The sequence below is a fragment of the Rattus rattus genome, chromosome 14, assembly GCF_011064425.1.
Source record: "Rattus rattus isolate New Zealand chromosome 14, Rrattus_CSIRO_v1, whole genome shotgun sequence".
Classification (NCBI taxonomy): Eukaryota; Metazoa; Chordata; class Mammalia; order Rodentia; family Muridae; genus Rattus; species Rattus rattus.
Genome location: NC_046167.1, coordinates 78,735,193 through 78,758,295, shown reverse-complemented (window position 1 = coordinate 78,758,295; position 23,103 = coordinate 78,735,193).

Sequence of the window (23,103 nt, the reverse complement as noted above, 5' to 3'; positions counted from 1 at the left end):
TTTCCCCTATAGTCCACTGCGTTTCCTGGAATTTTAACGATTCCTATTTTGTGCGTTGCCATGGTGATGCTTAAAGAGGTGAGAATTGTGCAGAGCCGTACAGAGGATCTGACTGTTTCTCAGAGGCTCAAGCGGCATTTCCTCAGAGCAGCAGATGTCCCCCTATCTCCCACCCGCCGGGCTTGGCCAACCTCACAGGTCACCTGCAGACTGGGATGTCAGGGGACCGACACTTCCGGGGCAGAGGTCAAGTGATAGAGGATGGAGGCGGGCACATGAGAGGTGCCTTAGCTGCCTCCCTCCAGCTGGCATGAAGCTGAGGTGCTCTCGACTCCATCCCCAACGGGATCTGAACCTGAGGTGCCTTCAGCAGTGACCTGCTCACAATCACACTCTCCGGGCCCTTCCCTCCTTCCTGCCGCCCTAACCCCCAGCTCCACTGCCCAGATGAAGCCAGTGAGCCTCGTCTCTGTGCTGGCTTTTTCTAGGCCTGATTGATGGAAGGTTCCTCAGTAGGTTCTGGGGACGCCACTCTTTTACAGCGCAGAGTTCTGTTTCTCCTAATCTATAGTAAACCTGAAGAAACTGCACGAACCGTCATGGGAATCTTGCAAAACATACTTTTAAGATGTTCATTCGTGGTGGGTGGTGGTGACGTCAGTTCAGAGTCAGGCCCTCGGCAACATCTGTTTGCCTGGTCACCAACATGGACGTTGACTTTAAGCTGCGTGTTTGACGTAAGCCTTATTAAGACAGGCACAGTCCGGGGCTACAGGGAAAGCTCAGCGGTGAAGAGCACTTGCTTCTCCTGCAGAGGATCTGGCTCTACTCCCAGCACCCACATAAGGCAGCGCAGAGTCTCTAAGCTCCAGCACCACGTGATCCAAGGCCGTCTCTGGCCTCTGTGGACAGGGCACACAAGTGGAGCGCAGATATGCACACAGGCAAAAACACATAAAAATAAAAGAAGAAAGACACACTCATGGGAGCCACCCTCCAATGCATTCTTCCCAGGAAAGTGACACACAATCACGGGCATCAAGGCTCAGGAAAGCATGGACCACAAGGACCACAAGCCCCAGTGCCTGGAGGGTGTAGTGGAGAACCTTTGCCTAGTGACAGGGTAGCCATGGTAACGTCACGTGCAGATGATTCACCTGACTGGGGATGGGGTGTAAACAAACCTATCGTGCTGTCAGGAGGGAAGTGCAGAACGGACATCTTTAGCACTTGTTCTCTCCATCTGTTACTAAAAGGTGTACCATGGAGCAGTGTGCTGTGCCCTCCATGCCTGTGTTTAACTGTGTCTCTTGCCTGGAGACCATCAGAAGTGGTTGCCCTCAAGGCAAGAATGCTGGCATCGGTGTGGCCTGAGGGTGTGATTCTCAGAATGGCCCCTCATTAAATCTCATATCTCTGCTGAGGTGGGAGAGGCGATGAGACGCAAGGAAAGGGTCAAAGGGCAGCATGGGAGTCGGTCAACCGAAGCAAACTGGTAGGGCAGCAGAAGTAGTGGGTTCTGAAAGCCAGCCTCATCGTGAGCTGCCGAGGTGACTTTTTAAACTACGACAATTCTTCGAGAATTTCAGACAATGTACATTGACCGTATTCAACCCCTACTCCTCCTGGATTGGTCCACAGCTTAGAACGTTTACAGCCTCATCCGCTTCCGGTTTGCTCTCCATTTCATGCTTGCATCCCACCTCCGCGCCTGCCTTTGCCTGCCTTTGCTCCTGCCTCCGTGCCTGCTGCCTCTGCTCCTGCCTCTGCCCCAGGCTCAGTGCGTGCCTCTGTGCCTGCCTCGGCACCGGACTCAGTGACTGTCTCCTGCTGCCATGCCTCGGTGCCTGCCTCCGCGCCTGCTTTGGTGCCCGTCTCGGCCCTGCTGCCTCCGCGCCTGCCTCCTGCCGCCATGCTTCTACCCAGCCATGACAGACTCTTATCTCTCTGGAACCCGTAGCCAAAATGAAATTTCCATAAGCTGCTTTGGGTCGTGTTGTTTTCATAGCTACATGAAAGGAATTAATACACTGCTCTTGTAGGAAGTCATTGGGAATCTGTGAAAATCCAGAGGTAGAGATGGGGCCTCCTTTAGCTCTCACTCTCAGTGTCTGGTCAGCAGAGAGCACATGAAGAACAACATTCAGGTTCCACTCAGAGTGACCCATATCAATGGCTGGCTTGTACTGGCTGGCCAAGGATTTGAAAGTCCTTTGATTCATCAGAGAGGGACAACCCCAGACATCAGGTTCCTTCGGACTTAGACCTGAAAATATTTGCGTCATTGCAGGTTTGTTCAAGCTTCCTCGTGAGCCAGCCAGTGTAATCCGACAGCCACACTGAACAAGGTTCTTCATTTACTCCCAAGCAATTAAACCCAGTCTCCTCCTAGAAAACCACAGCACGCGGGACAGACAAAGCTAATTGGAAAGCAAGCGGTGATGAAGTGGGAAGAGCACAGTGTGTATGCTCGACACTTTCTGGAGTCACAGATCCCAAGACAATCTAATGCTGGCCCAGAAATAAAACTGTGGAACAGAACAGAGACAGCAGGAACAGAGCCCACCGGTGTGGAGACACAGCTTTCAGCCCTGCCACAAGAGAAGAAAAAAAATTCTTCAACAAATGGCTCAAGAACGGCTGGGTCTACACAGGTCAAAGCAAACGATTCCACTGGAGCCTCAACTTAAAGTGGGCCAAGAGCCTGCAGGTGAGGCATAAAGCTATGAGACATCAGGGGGAACCCTGAGGTCTTGGATTATGGAACAGCTGCTTGGATGAGATACCCCAGAAGTGAGTACAGGACGGGTTGTTAATTGTTGAATTAGCCATGGTTATAATTTAAAAGTTTTGCTTGCTTGAAACCACCATTAAGAGAATGGGGTACATACAATTACAGACTACAGAGAGAAGTTTCCAAAGCCAACAACAAGAAAAGGTAAAAACTGGGCAAAGATATGTATATGCCCCTGCATACGTGTTACAGTGGGTAAAACCCGAGGTCTGTCCAGATCAACCACTGGATCCCAGGCAGAGGCAGGCAGACCTCTGTGAGTTCAAAGACAGCCTGGTCAACATAATGTGGTTACTCTGGGTTACATAGTGAAACCCTCAGAGGAGAAGGAAGAGAAGGAAGAAGAGGAGGAGGAAGAGGAGGAGGAAGAGGAGGAAGAGGAAGAAAGGAAAGAGCTACGTTTGAGGTTCAGCTGGTCTGTTCCAGATATTTACCCTGAAGAAAGCTAAGTTCATGGCCATTATTTGTATGAGAGCCACAGACTGGAGAAAGATGTGAAATTTGAACGGATGAGCAAACTGTAGTATGTCCGCAGAGTAGAAACCATTAAGCATTGAAAAGAGTTGCTGGTGCATGTGGTAACATTAATGATTCTCAGAATACTGATGCTGAACAAAAGAAGTCAGATGAGAAAGACAAATCATTGTGTAATTCCATGTACACACGCACACGCACTCGCACATATGCATACACCACTACATATAACACATATACACACATAACACATATACACACACCATATCTATATATACACATAACACATATACACACATACACACCACTACATATAACATGCACAACACATATAACACACATAACACATATACACACATAACACACACATACACACACATAAACATACACACTCACAAACACACTACTATGTGCCTATTAAGACTGAAAGGCCCAAAACACAAAGGGAAAAGGAAATTCTGCCAACCCTAGTCCTTTTTCCTAGAGTTGAAGAAGTCAGCTGGCTTTTCCAAAATCATATGAGCAACAGTGCCCAAGAGGGAACAGGGAGGGACACTAGAATCCTTGAGTCCTGCCTTTGAGGGTTGAATTTGTCTGGTCACTCAACACACAATGGTGGGGGCTTCTTCCTCCAGAGAAGCAGCTGAGGAACTGGGAAGACTCACCTCTGGGGTACAGCTTATCTGAGGTGATTCTGGACAAGAGAAAACACTGGTGAGCACCGGTCAGAGACAAAAAGAAGAAGGTAGGATCACAGCTTCTCCTCCTGATCTCAGGGTAAGCAGTAGCTCAGGGAGCTTGGCTGAGAAGAGATGAGATTTCCGTTTCTGCTGAGATGGAAGGCCTGGGGATCTCAAAGGGAAGCCTTTTTCCGAGCCCCTCCTTGGCTAAGCACATGTTTGTCAACAGTTGGGGCTCGGCCAGATCCACACGGTTCTGCAGGTGTAGAAGACTTGCAGGAGCATCTCTATGGAGCAGAGATGTCAACAATAGTTTTCCCTAGCTGGGGGCATGGGCTGATCTATTTTAGGGGGCTCATCCTCACAGTAGTACAAGATACAGTAATTCTTGTTTACAGTCAATATGAGATGCTCGGGACTCTGAGAAGCGTGTGTGTGTGTGTGTGTGTGTGTGTGTGTGTGTGTGTGTGTGTGTATCAGAGCGTGTGCATGTGCATGTGTGTATCTGTGTGCGTGTCTCTGTGTGTATCTGTGTGTTTCTATAGTTCTGTGTGCATGTCGTGTATATTTATGTGTACATCTATGTGTGCATCTGTATATGTGCACCTGTGTGTGCATGTGTGTATTTCTGTGGGTGTCTATGTCTATGTGTATGCATGTGCATGTGTGTATCTATGTGTGTGTGCATGTGTGTATTTCTGCACACGTGTCATGTGTACATCTCTATGTAATGTATCTCTGTGTGTGTGTGAATGTAACTCTGTGTGTGCCTATGTATGTGCATATGCATCTATGTATCTGTGTGCATGTGCATGTGTGTATCTATGTGTCTGTGTGTATTTCCCTGTTTGCGTATCTGTGTGTGCATTTGTGTATCTGTGTGTATTGTTTGTACCTGTGCGCATGTGTGTTTCTCTGTGTGTGTCCTGTGTGTATCTGTGTGTCTGTGTGTCTGTGTGTATCTGTGTGTCTGTGTGTATCTGTGTGTGTCTGTGTATGTGCCTGTGTGTGTGTGTGTGTGTGTGTGTGTGTGTGTGTGTGTGTGTGTGTGTGTATGTGTACCCATGCACACAGGGGCACAGGAGAACAAGCATCCCCATCCCTTTGAGACAGGGCCTCTCACTGAATCGGAACGTAAGCTGGCAGGTTCACAAGAGCGATCTTCCTATCTGTCCTCCTGACCCCAATGGCCCAGGGCTGCTTTCAGGCAAGCCCGCCATTTGTGTGCGTGTTGGGATCTGAACACTTTATGCTCACGGAGCAAGCACTCTTCCCCCATGAGCCATCTCTCCAGCTCATCAGTGGAACTATTTAATGCCACGAAGCCATTTGCTCTGAGATCTGGGTGAAGGCCGGGTGAGTCCCAAATGGTGCTTTCACTCCTGGGCTGGATAGGTGTCAGGAGAAAATCTTCCAACACCTACTTCTGCCTTGTCAGGGAGAAGTCAGCTCACTGAGTTGCCCCTGTGACAGTCAGCACCTAGCTCTCCCAAGGTTTGTATGTTTGAGAAGGGGAAGTGAAAGCTTAACTCTGACTGAACTGCTGGACCAGCTCCTGGGACCTGACCTTTCACCTCTGGGAGCTGACCTTTCACCCTCCTTGATAAGAAGTGTCTGAACACCTCAGTCTTGGTCCCCACACATTTTATGCAACAAGAAGACTTAGAATGGAGCCCTTGAGCCACCCTGTATGTTGGCCTGGACAGGTGAGGGCCAGTCACTCAGGTACTGCCTGCTCACATCCATGCATCACCCGTCCGAAGAATGTCCTAGACCTCAAGGCTTGGGGAAGTGCCTGCTGAGCAGAGACGTGTGTGCTGCCACCCGTCAGAGCTGGAAGGATTTAGCATTGTCCACAGGAAAGGAGGCCAGACTCTCAGGCCTGGCTTCTGTGGGAGAGTCCTGGGAGCTCCCTTCTTTAATAAGTTTAACCTTCAACCTTTTGCCTTTTACCCTAGTAAACAGTCACTATGACCATAACAACACACTGTGTGGGTGTTTCTGGCAAACCTTCAGGTCTGTGTGTGTGTGTGTGTGTGTGTGTGTGTGTGTGTGTGTGTGTGTTTCTGACAACCTCTCATACAGCCAGACTTCTCTAGTTCCGAACAGACCCCAGCCCTAGTGACCTCTGAGGACTAACTCTGTCTTGTCCTTTTTCCCGATCCTCTGTTTTCCTTTACTAAGACCTTCTTAGTGTGGTCCGTTCTGCAGCAGCCCTCCCCTGCTGTGTATCTCAGAGACGACCCCCGTGTAACGATAATAATTAAAGAAGAAGTCAAGAATTTCAGAAGGAGCAAAATGGGGGAGGGGCGGGGCACGGAAGCTGGGTGATACAGGTGTGCATAGTTCTCAGAAATTATAATTATTTTAAAAATGAAAAGATACTTTCGAGCAGAGAAGAGGATATGATTCACCTCCGGACATGGATCGTGGAATCTGATGGGTTAGCCCAGTACCCATCCTGTGTCCTCCGAGCCCAGGCTAGATCGTATACCAGCTGGACAACAGGCAGCTAAAGAACCGGTGTCTCAGTGTCCGCCGGAGCTTGAAGAGGCCACATGACTACGTACAGTGACCACTGGTGTGAGATAAGCGTGTGATGTGGGAGGTGTCTCCCGGAAGGCAGCTTGAGGGAAACAGGAACATGGATGGGAATGGTGGTGGTGTCTGGCAGCTCCACGAGAGGACGTCATGCCCCAAGGCTGGCAGAACAGGGAGACCCAGGAAGTCTGGCTTCCTGGAGACTCTCAGAAGCCCCTGCCAGAAGCGAGCTGTCTTCACATTGCTTCCTCACGAGGAGCAAGTGACCCAGAGTTTTGAGCTACTGTTTTCTGGATTCTCTGGTTCACATGGCTGGGCCTCTCCTGACCAAAGCAGGGGTGTATGCTGTGTGCTGCCACCTCCTGAGGGACAGAGCACCACCCCCACCCCTCATGCCCCCACCACCCTCACCCCACCACCCCAGCACCACCAACAACCCCACCTCCCCACCCCCATCTCCCCACTCCCCCACCCCCCCCCCACCCCTCACCCCCCCATACCAACCCCACCTCCCCACCCCCAACTCCCAACTCCCCCCCCCCCACCCCATCCCCAGCCTCAGCAGCAGCACAGGGATGATTCATTTAAAAGCCTTCTATTCTGAATACTACCCTCTCCGTTTCCTACAAACCCAATTACCAAGAGAACAATTGGATTTTTCCAAGTCCCTCAGAATGTTCTCTTTAGATGTTCTTGGTATTAAATAGTAACAGAATTTAAATGGCATCAACAGAACACACAGATGTGACGTGGTGATGAGTTACATAAATGAGAGAGAGAGAGAGAGAGAGAGAGAGAGAGAGAGAGAGAGAGAGAGAGAGAGCTGGCACACAGGAGCCCAGGGACTGTGGCCAAGATGGAAAAGCAGCAGAGTACAACAGGCTGACGGATCTCTGCCGCTGGCTTCCAGCCGCCTTCTTGCATGCAGGCCCTCCTCTGGCTTAGGCCAGTCTCTCTGTCCGTGGAGGGTAGTATTAAAGGACCAGGACCGTACCTCACTGTTCTGAGCACCAGGGCTGGCAGTGAGTGACTCCCTGTCACTGCCTGCCAGTTACCGAGCACTAGGCACTGTGCCAGCACATTCTCTTCTGTTTTGGCAGCAGCCCTGTGAAGTATAGCTGTTCCCACCCTTACTTTACCCAATCATCGGTAAATGATCTGGAAAGAAGTTAAATCCCACCCTCAAATTCCTCAGCAACCAAGAGGCGGAGTGGGGATTTGAACCCAGCATGTGCAACTCCAGAGTCTGTGTGCTCAGCTGCAATGTGAAAGGTAGATGCTGTGTCAGGCACAAAAAAAAAAAGAGGAGAGAGAGGAAGGATGGGAGGATGGGAAAGATGAGGAGGAAGAGGAGGAGAGAGAGGAGGGGGTGGATGAAGAGAGAGAGGAAGGATGGGGAAAAAGAAGAGGAGAGAGAAGAATTGATTAGCATACACTTTTAACACAGAGGGCCAGGACAGGATGCTGGTAAGGTGAACTCCCAGACACAGACTTCTGCCCATGTTTGTGGTTTGTGCTCTTCACAGACACACAGGACCTCTGAGCCTCACATCCATATGACAAGTGCAAAGAAGGAAGAACACAAAAGGATGCCCAGGAATCCGTAGTAGCTGCAAGGGATTCTGGGTAGTGGATGTCCTTAGTGCATCTGTTGGTATGAAGGACCCTAGGGGCTTTCTCCAGCTTTACACCCGCTGTCTCAGGTCAAGACTAGGCCAAGTACCAGCTTGCCCCCTTGGGTTAAGGCTAGGCCAAGTTCTGTTCTCCACCCACAGTTCTTGGACATTCTTGAAAAACTGCAGGACGTACTGATGGTCACCTGAGCCCTGGTCCCAGATAGAGTTCAAATGTGTGTTTTATGCTTGCTAGCCAATAGATTCGAAGGTCAATATGCTTAGCCAATAAGTGTAAACTCTAACCTTGCTGATGTAACCTGTACCCCTAATAAGTATAAAAACTGCTTGTTATAGCCATTCAGGGTCGCCTTCTAGTCACTTGACACGAAGGACTGATTGAGGATCGACCCTGACACGCTGGAAAAATAAACCTCTTGCATTTACATCAAACAAACTCCATTCTCGTGTCTCACTTGGGGGAGGTCTCCCTGTAGTTGAGACTCACTTACAGGTAAGGCAGGGCTGGGGTTAGAGCTTGGGACAGATGAATCTGAGTTACAACCTTGAAACTGATTTCTCAAGCTCACCCTCCACATAGTTTCTTTCCAGGATCCTGCCCTGCCTGCAGCCATACCCAGTGAATCCTCTTGCCCTGGTCCCCGGCTTCCTCTCCTGCCACCCACAACAGAGGAACCACAGAACCACACCATGACCTCCGCTATCCACTAGCCTTTCTGAAAAACCATCAAAAGAATTTATATCCCAGGCTACATGTTTGGAGCTTCGTTGAGGCTTGGCTTTTAAACTAGAATTTGGAAAGAATGTTCCAGAACACAGCCTTTCTCCAGATGTGCGTGAGCCATGCCTTAAGACTCAAGTGGTTGCCGTGACCTAGATAGGCCTTCAAGCATCTTGGGGAGGCCATAAAAGATATAGGGACACTTCAACATGGCGTCTATAGAAACTTAGCGTGGAAAAACAGAAACAAACAACCCTCTTAGCAGGACGTATATTTCTTACTGTGAGAAGCAGCCGGGGAGAGTCTAGTGCTAGAATGGTGGTTAAGGGCACCCGATTGATTATTGCCTTTGGATTTCAAGATCAGGTTGGATCTTTCTGACTTGGTCTGGTTTCTTCAAACAGCAGCACAATGAGTTAAGAGTCTCCTGGGCTCCCGGCAAATCGAAACAGGAATCCACAGAGTCGGAAGCTTGAGCGTAGGAAAGCGTGGTAAACTCCTCTCGTAGTGGAGTAGGGTAAAACTCTAGATGGTCCTTCTGAGCACCAATGTAGAAATTCAAAAGGCAAATCCCCTAAGGAGAGGTGCTCCTTGGAAGCCTTGTGAGAGTTTCAGGTAGGAGCCTGGAACTGCAGCTCAGAGCTCAAAAGTTAATGGTACAGTGGTGGTGGTGGGGTGGGGGGACGTGCCGATTGTTATCTCTAAACAAAATAAAATAAACCCGCTTTCTCCTTCAAACGGGAGAATCGGAAGACAAGAAGAAGAAATTTTACCGAAAGGGAAAGATAATGCCACCTTGAAATTTAAAAATCTTAGCTCAATGGTTTCTTAATCCTAGTTTCTCTACAGCAAATCTAGTTAACATTCATGCTTCCCGTGTACATGATAAAACCCCCTGTGCACACTAAATGGGGCTAACATTTATGCTACACATGTGCATGATGCAATCACAAGGACTACGAGGGAAAAATTTTTTTAAGATTTATTTAATTTATTTGAGTACACTGTAGCTGTCTTCAGACACACCAGAATCACAGATGGTTGTCAGCCACCATGTGGTTGCTGGGAATTGAACTCAGGACCTCAGGAAGAGTGGTCAGTGCTCTTAACCACCGAGCCATCTCTCGGGGGGGAAACGTTACTAAGGTCTCCTTTTAGCTACCAGTGTAGCATTTTGGAAATGGAAGTCACGCATAGTAGATTGGTTCCAGTACAGATTCTAACATGTCCACCAGGGGCTACTACTGTACTATTTCCCAAGATGACTCCCCAAGAGAGGAAGCCCATTTCCCTCCCACAAAACCCAGGCTGGGGTCTCTAGCCAAGAGAAGGTCTCAGAAGAGCAACTGTGCCAGACCCAAGTCTAGTGTCAGGGGACCTTCCCCATCCCTGCTTCCCGTGAGAAAACCTCTGCCAGCAGCAAGGCTGGCCCAGCCTATGTAACAATGAGCAAGCAACCCTAAGAAGGTGCTAGCATTGGTTCCGGCTGAAGCTCTCCCAGACAAAGCTCAGGAAGCCAACCTCTAAATATGGGAGAACCACAAAGACCAACCCAGAGCAGCCATGCTGCCCGCCTGTCCTGGTACTTTGGCAAATTCCTTTCAGTTCTTTTTTTTTTTTTAAATTGGATATTTTCTTTATTTACATTTCAAATGTTATCCCCTTTGGAAACCCCCTATCCCATACTCCCTTCCCCCTTCTTCTACAAAGATGCTCCCCGAGCCACCCACCCACCCACTCCATCCTGCCTCACAGCCCTGGCATTCCCCTATACTGGGGCATCGAGCCTTCACAGGAACAAGGGGTTCTCCACCCATTGATGCCCCACTAAGCCCATCCTCTGCTACATATGCAGCTGGAGCCATGGATCCCTCCATGTGTACTCTTTGGATGGTGGTTTAGTCCCTGGGAGCTCTGTGGGGTCTGGTTGGCTGATACTGTTGTGTAGAGGGCCGCAATAACATGCGCCACCACTAGATGGCGCTGGCTTCCACTGTGCCCCACGTGGAAGGCCAAGTCAGTCAAGATGGCGCCAGCCTTCGCCGCATCAGCCGGCCCCCCCCTTCAGGAAGTTAACTGTGCGCATGTGCAAGAGTGCCTTCCTGCCAGGTCTTTGCCCATTCCGGGGCGTGCCTGATGAGATCATGAGTAAGCAACCAATCAGGTGTGGATGCCTGCCTGAGGGTTAAATAGGCGCGCCTGGCCGGTGCGCGGGGCTTCTCCATGAGATAGGAATAAAGTATCACTCATAGCAAGAATTTCTATGTCTCGCGTGCTTCTTGCCGGCGGGAGGTCGCACGTGGGACACTGTTGTTCTTCCTATGAGGTTGCAAACCCCTTCAGGTCCTTCAGTCCTTTCTCTAACTCATCCACTGGGGATCTTGTTCTCAGTCCAATGGTTGGTTGCGAGCATCTGCCTCTGTATGTGTCGAGAACCTCTCAGGAGACATCCATATCAGGCTCCTGTTAGCATGCACTTCTTGGCGTCCGCAATAGTGTCTGGGTTTGGTGATTGTATATGGGATGGATCCCCAGGTGGGGCAGTTCTGGATGGCCTTTCCTTTAGGATGTGAAACCATTCTTGCTTGCACATCCTCTAAAAGTATACTATGATCTGTCAATTGCCCTGTCTGGAGCCAGTAAGCCCAGGTTGGTTTATCACACAGAACACCCTCTATCTGGGTGGTCTTTCCCTTGTCCTCATGTCTCGTTCTCTTGCAGACAGGATGAAGCATGAGGGTCGTCTCCTCCAGGATGGAAGGTTGATGGCTAACAGAAACGGAAAGGTCACTGACAAGTTTTCAGTTTCAAACTGATTTCCTCATCTTCTTTAATAAAATAATGGAGAACCTGGAAGACAGTCTTTGTAGCTAGGAAGATATTTCTAAACATCAGATAACAGCTGGTATTTCTGGACTCTCGTAGATGGTACCAGCATATAAAATCAGAAGACACCCGGGACTAACTTCAGTGGAACTTCAAGGGTGAGGAGTTATTATCCACAGCAGAAGCTAGAAGGGACCCAGGGACCATTGACTTGGTTCTGTCTTCTGACTGTAGAGTAGTGTTAGCCCAGCCAACCCTCGATACCCCTGACCACCTTCTGAGGAGACATGAAGAAGAAGGAAGGAAATAAAATGGCCTTCAGGGGATGAGTGGACTTTAAATACCTGGGTCAGATTCAGTTTTCAGGACAAGACTAAATTTAGCCTTTCCTTGTTTGTTTTTTGTTTTTGTTTTTGCTTTTGTTTTTCAGTGAGTTGTAAACTTCAGAGGAAAATAGATCAATGGTAGGAACTGCTGTTTCTTAGGGGCTAGCCGTGTCTCCCTGAAATAGCATTTCCTACTTGGAAATGAGGTCTTCACAGGCATGACTGGCTGAGATGAGGCCGTCAGGGAGATTGGTGGCCTGATGAGAATCGGAGACTGACACACAGGGAGGACGGGCCATGGACGAATGAGGAGCAGGCTCGGAACCGGGTAAGCCATAAGCCAAGAAGTGCCAAGATCGATCGCTAACCCACAAGGGGCCAAGACAAAGTCTCTCCTAGATCTGCTCTGCCAACACCTTGGGCCCTGACTGGCAGCCTCCATAAGCATGAGAGGATCTGTTTCCACTAGTTACTCCCCAGGACTCCAGTCGGTGATTTACTCGTACCCAGTGGGACAGACATGATGTCCGCTGCTTTTAAGGGAAAATGGTTACGTCTTACAGTTGATATAACAATGGTTATGTCAACACCACTTTTCTTGAGCCTCAAAAGCAGTCCCCGGGTTATGTCTTGAATGTGAATAGGGAGAGACACTCTGCCCTGCCCCGGGAAGGTTTGGAGGCCCCAGGAGGAGCATATTCTGGTGTTCTAAAGGCTTGTGCCATGGCTCTGGGTTTTGAAGAAAGCTGATAGGAGACACATTGTTAGAAGATCCTACCTTTTCAGGGTTTAAACTTGGGGACATTAAAATCACCCTGAGAATATGATGGGAACATAGACCCCTATGCTTGCTGGGTTTGTTGTTTGTTTGTTTGTTTTCAGGTTGACATAACCTAGACTCTTTGGGAAGAGCACCCTCAGTTGGGTGATTGACTCCATCAAGTTGGGCTGTGGGCGTATCTTGTGGGGCATTTCCTTGACCAGTGATTGATGTGGGAGGACCCAGCTCACCGGAGTCACTGCCACCCCTGGGCAACTGAAGAGAGATGGAGGAGGGAGAAAGGGAAGGAGGGAGGGAGGGAGGGAAGGATGGAGAGGGAGGGAGGGAGGGTGGAAAATCTTTTTTTTTTTGTTGTTGTTCTTTTTTTTTTTCGGAGCTGGGGACCGAACCCAGGGCCTTGCGCTTCCTAGGTAAGCGCTCTACCACTGAGCTAAAACCCCAGCCCCGAAAAATCTTTAACAAGTAGATTTTAGTAAAGAAAAAAAATTAAGAACACAAAAGAAAGGCAAGGAAGTCAATCGCAGCAGAACCCATGGAGAGATCCCGAATTTCTTTTATTCTTCCAGGTGTCATTTTAATATTCCATGAGTTTTTAATATTGATTATTTTATTTACATGGCAAATGTTGTCCCCCCCTTCCCGTTTTCCCCTCCACAAACCCCATCCCATCCCCTTCCCTTTGCCTCTATGAAGGTGCTCCTCTCCCACCCCTCACTCATTCCCACCTCATCACTCTAGCATCCCATTACGCTGGGGCATGGAGCCTCCACAGGACCAAGGACCTCCCCTCCTACTGATGCCAGATAAGGCCATTCTCTGCTACATATGCAGCTGGAGCCTTGGGTCCCTCCATGTGTACTCTTTGGTTGGTGATTTATTCCCTGGGAACTCTGGAGGGTCTGGGTGGTTAGCATTGTTGTTCTTCCTATGGGGTTGCCAGCCCCCTTAGCTTCTTCCCCTAACTCTTCCATTGTGGGCCCCAAGTTCAGTCCGACGGTTGGCCGTGAGCATGTGCATCTGTATCGGTCAGATGCTGGCAGAGCCTCTCAGGGGACAGCCATACCAGGCTCCTTTCAGCTCCTGCTTCTTGGCATCTGCAATAGTGTCTGGGTTTGGTGTCTGCTTGTGGGATGGATCCCTAGGTGGGGCAGTCACTGAGTGGTCTTTCCGTAAGTCTCGGCTCCATTTTTGTCCCTCTACTTCCTTTAGATAGGAACAATTCTGGGTTAAAACTCTTGAGATGGGTAGGCGGCCCCATCCCTCCACTGGGGGGCCAGAGACCCTGCCAAATTTCAAGCGTCACAAAACCCCTCACCTGTGATGCCCCGGAGAAAGGATGCCTAAGAATCTTCCCCAGCTCTCTCACAGCTCAAAAGAAGACCCTGCCAAGACCCTGGGAGCATGGCGCCCCCTGGTGGCCATTCACATTTAGTTTCCAAGTGCCCAGCAAGGTATCCTGCCAGCAGCCTAATTCCTCTACCAGAACAGAGCAAGGTATCGGTCGGTTAGGCCGATACATAGCGTATTGTGAACTTGTGTCGGGGCGATGAACGTGAGAGAAGGGTGCCTATGCAGGGTGCCCACGGGAAATGGCAACTGCATTTTATGGGCCTTAAATCTCAAACCAGAAGAGAAAAACATTCCAATCTGAAAAGCTGGAAACAGGGCCTCTCCCCCTCCCCCCAGGGTCTATTTAAGAAGAAAGCAGGACGAAATTGTAGAGTACAGACAAGAGTTGGGTAGAGCTAGAGGGATTGGAGCCATTTGGAAAAGTTCTTTGGAAAGAAATTCTGGGTAGATTTTTTTTTTCCGAGAACTAACTCTTGAGAAATTTAAATTAAATAAAAACAGATTTCGAAAACGTATTTGGATTATTTAAAGCAGCCAGTATCTATCACAAATAGATTGCTGCCTTCTTCTGTGTTCCACAGCTTAACTTAACAAAACAGAAGCCAACGGACCCCCTGAATTCAGTCCCCAAGGCTAATCAATCCCTACTGTTCGCACGCATCCGAGTATCTGCACCAAGACGGTTCTGTGATGTCCCCCGAGCCCCCTGCATTTGTTAGCTGTGATTATTAGAACAACCCCGCAAGGTAGGCATCATTAATCGCACTCGGAGGCTGGGCATCAGAGGGAGTAGATGAAATAATTAAACAAACTGCTTAATGCTAGGGTCTGCCACGAGGATCGGTGTTCTCCCAAAGCCAAACTTCTGCATCCTTGTCTCTAAGAAAGTGAACCCATTCTGAAACCTCCACCTCCACAGTGGAGATCACGCTGGGGCTGAGAATTAACACTTACGTGGGTGCGGGACACCTCGCTGGGGTGCAGGAAATATTCCCCAACTGGATTTGTAACGACCGTTGCATAGCGTTGATGTGGCGGGAATCCAAACCACCCGGTACGATTTCGTACTTAAAATGGATAGAGATATGATATTTGAATCCTGTATCAATAAACAAAGACACAGTGCGCAGGAAAAGAATGATAGTAAGCCCAACCTAAAAGTAATGGTGGGGATTATGAGGTGCAAGAACCACAGATGTCTGGTAGGGCAGCTTTCTGTAGGCACAGGATGGCTCTGACAGGGAAACATCATCTCAATGCAACCCCAGGGCGGTATCGTAATGAGGGCCTTGGCGCCTCCAGGCTCTGCTGTGGATGTCACTCTCTCTCCTCCTGTGGCAACGTCCATGTGACATCTCCTGGGTTCCCCTTCCTGCCAAGACCTGTTTGCAGAACTTTTGTTTACCCTGGTGTGTAAGTGAGTGCTTCATATCTAAACAATTCTTTTAAAAAAGATAATGGTATGATTTTGAGACTAAAATTAGGACACATACAATTAGGACACACACACACACACACACACACACACACACACACACACACACACACGCCTAAATACTGGGGATGGTTCCATGGGTAAAGGCATTTGTTACTAAGCCTGATGACCTCATGACCTGACTTCCAGTCCTGGAATCCACGTGGTGGAAACAGAGAACTTGTGCTACAGATTGTCCTTCTGACCTCCACATGACTGATGTCCTAAACAAAGATAGATAGATAGATAGATAGATAGATAGATAGATAGATAGATAGATAGATAGATAGATAGATAGACAGATAGACAGACAGATAGACAGACAGTTAGACAGACAGATGGACAGACAGATAGATAAGCAAGTAGATAGGCAAGCAGGCAGATAGATAGATAGATAGATAGATAGATAGATACATACATACATACATACATAAATACATACATACATACATACATAGATACATAGATACATAGATACATAGATACATAGATACATAGATACATAGATACATAGATACATAGGCAGGCAGACAGACAGACATATAGATAATGAAGTAAGAAGAAATGGAACTTGAATGTCTCATCTAGATGGCTGCACCATTTTTAAAATCAAAGAGAAAATTTCAGTTTCTTATCATCAGAACATGGACCTCTCTAGCAGCCATTTCCCCATTCTCCTCATCCCTTTCTCAGCTTCCCAGCCATGGTGCTCTGACTCTAGCCCCATCTGCTAACACGGGTCTCCTCCAATGCATGAAGTCTCCCCACCTTTGGACATCTGGATATTATGGCCCACCAGTTCCTGGTTAGCCTGAGGCTGTCACATGGTGTTTAGCATTATTATCTTCGCCAGACCCCACCCCCCAGCATCGTGTGCCCTGTTGAGACAGGAACGCCAGCCAACCTTCTACAGGCCCCACTCCCAGCCTGTGCCACTGGTGACAAGGCAGCAGTCTCATAGCGGTTGGGTGTGGCTGCCCACTCAAGGGCCTCTGCTGGCACGTGGCAGGATTTAGACAGCAGAGCTGCGGTGTGGGAGCCCAGCACGCACTGTGGTGTGCTGAAGCGGGTGAATGAGCTACACTGTTGGGAAGGTCCCGAGTCATGGCTGCCTTCTGACTCTAGTCCCGTGACAGAAACGTGAAGTAAATCTAAGAATCCAACCCAGACAAGACCTCCTGCCCAGAAGGGCCACTTCACAAATTGCCTCTGACAAATGCAAACAGAGCCAAACATTATTTTTCACCGTGACCAAGGCGACTCTTATAAAGGACAACATTTAACTGGGGCTAGCTTACAGGTTTAGAGGTTTAGTCCATTATCATCAAGGTGGGAGCATGGCAGCATCCAGACCGGCATGGTGCAGGAGGAGCTGAGAGTTCTACATCTTCATCTGAAGGCTGCTAGCAGAATACTGACTTCCAGGCAGCTGGGATGAGGGTCTTAAAGCCCAAGCCCACAGTGACACACCTACTCCAACAAGGCCACACCCACTCCAACAAGGCCACACCTACTCCAACAAGGTCACACCTACTCCAACAAGGCCACACCTACTCCAACAAGGCCACACCTACTCCAACATGGCCACACCCACTCCAACAGGGACACACCTTCTAATAGTGCCACTCCCTGGGCTGACCATATATACAAACCATCACAATCCTGATGGGCAAACCATCCAAGCACTTTGCCGTGTGTTTCCCAGAGAGACTTACACTGGGGTCAGTGTACAACCAGCGGTGACCTGCCCTACTGCAGCACAGCCTCAAATTTCCCAGGCTGCCAGAGCCAGGGCATCTGTACAACACTGCTTTGTATGTGTTGAGCACAGGGTTAGACCAGAACAGGCAAGAGGGTGGTTGAAGAAATTTTATCTCAAGGTACAATTATCAGACCAATGTGCCAACTACTTTCTAAAAGTCAGTGTTTGAGCGTGCTCATGACCTTCCTTGAATATCTGGCTTGCCTTCGAGCTCTCTCAGCCCAGGTTTCAGTTTCCGAGCAGCACTTTTAAATTCAGCCACATTTCTTGCCGGTCCAGAAAAGCGATGAAATCTGTTGATTTCATTTCTAACTCCAGGGATTCTAAAGACTTTAAAAATACAGAATGCAGCCCCCACATCTGATGCCCGCTGGGCGTGAGGATTTCACAGAAGCATTTGCTGATTTTCAGCGCACCCCTTGCACCCGCAACCCAGCCCCATGCAAAGCCCCTGGCTGCTTCTCCACACACATTTTCTGTTTGGATGGGGTTTGCATTTGGACTGTGCACACTTCTTTCCCAGATAGGTTGCACCCTTAGGTTTCAATCATCATTCTTTAAATTACCTACTAGAAGATCCCTTTCTCTAGAACTTTGAAAGAATTAAGTGTGTGTGTGTGTGTGTGTGTGTGTGTGTGTGTGTGTGTACATGTGCGTTAGTATGCACAGCAGGTGCCCAATGAGGCAAAGAAAGAGAAAAAAATAGCCCCTAGAACTAGAGTTACAGGTAGTTGTGGGATGCTGGGACCGAACTTGGTTCCTCTGGAAGGGCAACAGCGGGCTTCACACTGAGTCATCTCACTAAGAGATCTTAAGATACAAAAAGAACGCACGACGGTCTGTAGCACTCACACCTCTTGGGGCTCGAGTCACCAACAAAGGCCCAGAAATGTTAGCACTTGTCCAGACTCTCTGAAGGAACATGTGCCTTCACATACCGCCAACAAACATTATATCGTGGTGACTGCTCCATTTTAGCCCTTGTCACAGTTGCTCCGACGTGTGTTTAGCTTACAGAATAAGCTTGGTCGTGAGCGCGCTCGTGTACGTATGAGAAAACACAGGATCTGTGCGGTTTGCCACTGTCTGCAGCTTCAGATCACCTCACGGTGAGCGGCTTTTTGCCAAGAACCTACACACTGAGGAACTCTGGGTATGTGTTTTCTGCGCTGATATATCCACAGCTTAGCACGCCAGGCTATCATCTGGGAGCAGCAGATCTTTGACAGCAGACAGGTCCTGTATGGAAGAGTACCTTGGTCTTTGTCAAATGTTGAAGAAGAAGGTTAGGGTCTGACTGAGGAAACTACAATGGTAGACAGAAAACTGCTAGTGAGTGGGGACAGGCTATGGGCAGGATGTGGGGCACTCATCTTTAGGAACACAGGCTGGGAGGAAGGGTGGGTCAGAGGGGAGACAGGAGACAGGCTCTGTGTATAGGGATCAAAAGAGGTGAAGTGGAGGGGGAGGTGATCAGTAGAATGGTGATTGGTCAACAGGAGAAAAGGTCCCAAGGAATCTGGCTAGTGGGAGAAAGGCATCACCATCTAAAACGGAAAGATGCTGGCTCAAGCCTGCATTGGTGTGCAGGTGCAGTATGTGTAGAGTTGATGGCAGATGTGGTATCATTCTCTAGATGAGGGATTGTCCCTGGGTGAGCAACAGTGAGGAGCTGTCCCATGTCTTAAGCTTAAAGGGATCCCTAAAGAGAGCCACCAGCTGGCACCCACAGCCTCTGTTCTCAGCCATCTAATGCAGGAAGCCCAAACCTGGAGGAGCTAGAGAGGAGACTCTCAGTCTGAGGTACATCTGACGTATAGGAGAAAACACACTGTCCCTCAGGAGTAGTTGGGCAAAAATCGAAGTGGAGCAGACTCCTGGACAGGCCAGCCTATCAAGTCTCTTGTCTTGCAGGTCCTTGCAGATGCCAAGGAGCCCTGGGTCCTAAGTACGCTGCTTAGTTCTTCTCACAGCATTCCCTAATCAGCTGGTGCCCCTCCACTGGAAATCAGCATATACACCTGTGAGAGTGGACTTTCCTGAGAACATACGTCTTAAGAACAACCTGGTGGTCCCACCTGCTAAAATCTAGACTGAAAGTTAGGGGGTATGGAAACAAAGCCCACAGCCCCCAGTATGCCGAACCCACGTCCATCTTAGCTGGAGAGCAGGGCACGAAAAGAGGGTTGGGGTTGGGGGAACGACAGCTGAGTCACCAATGACTGGCACTAACACAACACCGAGAGAGTCATCTATCCCTCTTCGTGGAGGGCAAGTGAAAGCCGTAACTCTGGTGGACCAAGCTTTACCCAAGTGCCTGGCAAGTCAGGGGACTTCCGGTTGGAGGGTCCCGCGCCTGTGGATTGATACAGCTCCCAGCCCCTGGGGGAGGAAGATCTGACATCAAACAATCGGTCAGCACCGCTGTTCCAGAATCCCTGCATGATGCGTGGGTTGCACAAAAGCTGTGGGGCACCGATTAGCTCATCTCTAATTATACGGGATTTACATTAGACAGCAAGTTTATTTTGGAAGGCTGCAATAAGATGCCAGCAGTGGTGAGGATGAGGGGGCGGAGCTCTGGCTTGGCCTTTAGAATATAATGGCTTTGTTGTTGCCATGGAAACCAGCGCCCTGCGAATTCTCAGGCGCCTTATTCTATAATTATAAGAGATCTGGTGGGGGGGGGGTAATTTTTTTTTCCTTTATAAATTGTATTCAGTGGCTGAAAATAGAAGGACCCGGAGAACGAGGCTTATTATTAACCATTCGAAGTGCGTCCTTCAAGCTCTGGATGTGCGCAGAATGCCAGGGCGCAGCCGGGACCACGTCCCTCAGCACTGCACGCCGGTGGGACAGACACAGCTGGATGTGTCAGCCAGGAGGGACACTAGGCCCAATCTGAGGCTGTTGCTCTAGCCCACCCCTGAGAAACTCGCAGTTTACAAGTTCTCCCTTTGTTAAGGGATTGTGAGAAGCAGAGCCGAGGCCTCCATGGCCGGACTCCCATTCTCCGTAGATTATTTAAGTAGACAAAAGATAGTGAAGAGCAGCGAAAGGACGTTTATTCAATGAGGTCACATGGGGAGGAGGGGCACTGAGATTCAGTGACCCACACTCCCCTCCCAAGTCCATCTGCTTCGTGGGTTAAGTTCAAACAGAGGGCAAGAGGCATGCATAAGCAAGCAGCCCGAGTAGGATGTGGTCCGTGACATCATTGACCCATCACTGTCTAGCTTCCAAACTCCCCTGCAAGGTACCCTGACAGCTGTCAGAATGATGGGACTTCTCTTTTCCTGAGACAAGCATGCCCTCCGGCTGGCACCCTCAGCCTTCTCCTCCCAGCTGGGACTCCTGGGAAGAGGCAAAGAGAAGAAGGCAAACATCTCCAGAACACCTTCCCTCCTGCCCCATCCCTCTTTCTGCTTCCGCTGTCTTTCTCTCCTCCTCTCATCCCCAGATCTTAAGTCGAGGTTGGATCCCAGCCATTCTAGCCATCGGACCTGAAGCAGATAGGAGAAGGTTTTTAAAGGACAAGGCAGTGTCACACACAGCAGGGTTGTCTCAGGAATGGATCTATGCTTGCTTTGAGAGAAAACCATCCATCATTCTCGCCAAAATCCAAGAACCCGCTTCAGGTCCACATTAGAAACAGAAAAGCCGGTGCTTGCAATAATGTTACCTTTCGCCTGTGGAGGGTCTACACTGCCTCTATGTTGTGTTCGTGTATAGAGTGCTTTCTGTGCTGATTGGTTGATAAAGAAGTCCTGGCGGATGGGACGCATTAGTCTAACACTTTCCCTCTTTAAATGGGTTACAGTCTTTCAAAAGCGAAGCGAGCAGTGGGAGGTACAGCTGTGTATGTTAGGGGTGCTGACATTAAAATCACCTGACTGCTATTTCTAAAGCTATCCAAATACTGCATCTAAAACGAGTTCATCTGATTGCTCTCAAGAGCCATTAGTGAGGGAGAAGAACCAAGACCGCTCCGCACTGTTTGTGGCCATGGAACTCTGTGGCCTCCAGTTAATAGTCCTTACTCCACGTTCTCTGCTGCTGGGTGGGACTAGTGTGGCTGCAGTTAACAGAACTTAAAGGCAATCACTGAAACAAGATTAAACAGGTTTCTCTCCTGCTGGGGCATGGTGGCCCACACCTGCAATCCCAGCACTTGAGAGGCTGAGGCAAGAGGATGACAAGTTCAAGTCCAGCCTGGAATGTATAAATAATGTATAAATAAAATAATGTATAAATAAAATAATGTATAAATCAAAAATAAATACACACATCACATACATACATCAAATAAAAATAAAATGAATTTATTATATTTGTATAATGCACATGTATATGGTGGATGTTTTTCTACATAAACTACATATACATGCATAGTAATGTGTGTGTGTGTGTGTGTGTGTGTGTGTGTGTGTGTGTGTGTTCTAGATACACGGCATATAGGGTGGATATGAGGACTCTCTGAGACCCAGTTCACCCTCTGCCTTCTCTATGCTTGGTCTCATCCTCATGACCCACTAACATAGCTACAACACTTCCTTCACAGCTGTGTCCTGCTTCCACACAGCAAATCTACACATGCCCCAAAGCCAGAGCATAGTCACATGACCGACCATCCTAGCAAGCAACGGGTTTTCAGGAGGCCCCGCCCACTGCTGGGACCATCTCTTCAAGTCCTCTGGTTACATTGTACAAGTTTGGAATTTTTTTTTAACTTCTGACCATTTCCCCAGCTGCTCCTACTTCTCCTTTTTCCAGCACATGGAAAGGTTGACTTTGCAGCCACATCCTGCGGTTCGTTCCTAAAGGGTTCTAGAAAGACCAAAACTAAACTCAAAACAGAAAGCCTTGAATGGGTCACAGCGTATCAGAAGCTAAGGGCTGCAGGGGAGCAGCGAGGGTCCCCTTAGGACCGAGTTAGTAACATTATACAAAATAAATGCATAAAAATCCACAAGGACCTGCCACTGGGGTCTGGTACCCCTTCTTGATTCAGCATAGGTTGTGCAGTGTTCTCATTGCACAGGAATAGGACTCGGGAAAGACTGTGGCCTGTGAGCAGCCGGCCCTTCTGAGGCCGTGAGACAGGTTAGCACAGGCGTAGCAGTCAGCTGAAGCCCAAGTGGAGAAAGAACATGTGGCCTCCGAAAGGCAGATCCTGGAGCCTGATTCAGCAACGCATCTCCAGAGGGAAATAATGGCTGGAAAGACGCAGAGCAGAGAGGCCTGTAGTCTCAACACCAGGAGTCCATGGCCTAACCAAACAAAGATTGAGGAGAGAGAACCATGGCTGGCAGAAATGTCGCCTGTGGAGGACAGAGTTTCTCACAAGGCAAAACAGAGAATGCCTTTCAGGAGTGAGAGAGGACAATAGCCAAAAAAATATACCACTGTCAATCTATTTTAAGGCCAGCTTTGTCCTGCTTCTGAAGTCTCTAAAACAAGCAGCCTTTCCTGAGCGGCCTTGTCCGTGCAGATGGTTGGCCGGCTGGTTTGGTTGGTAATCTATAGAGTGTGGGCTCCAGGGCCGGGTTGGATAGCTGTCACTAACTAACTAACTAGCAGTTCAGGATGCCAGCGTTGCCTCTTGGGACCAGAGCCAAGTCTCATTCCTCTGAGCAGTAATCAGGGTGCTGGAGTTCCATCCTTGGTGCTCCAGGCTGTTGACTGTGGCAGAAGAAACACATCCCAGGATCCTCCAGGCCTGTGTGCATCCAACAAGCTA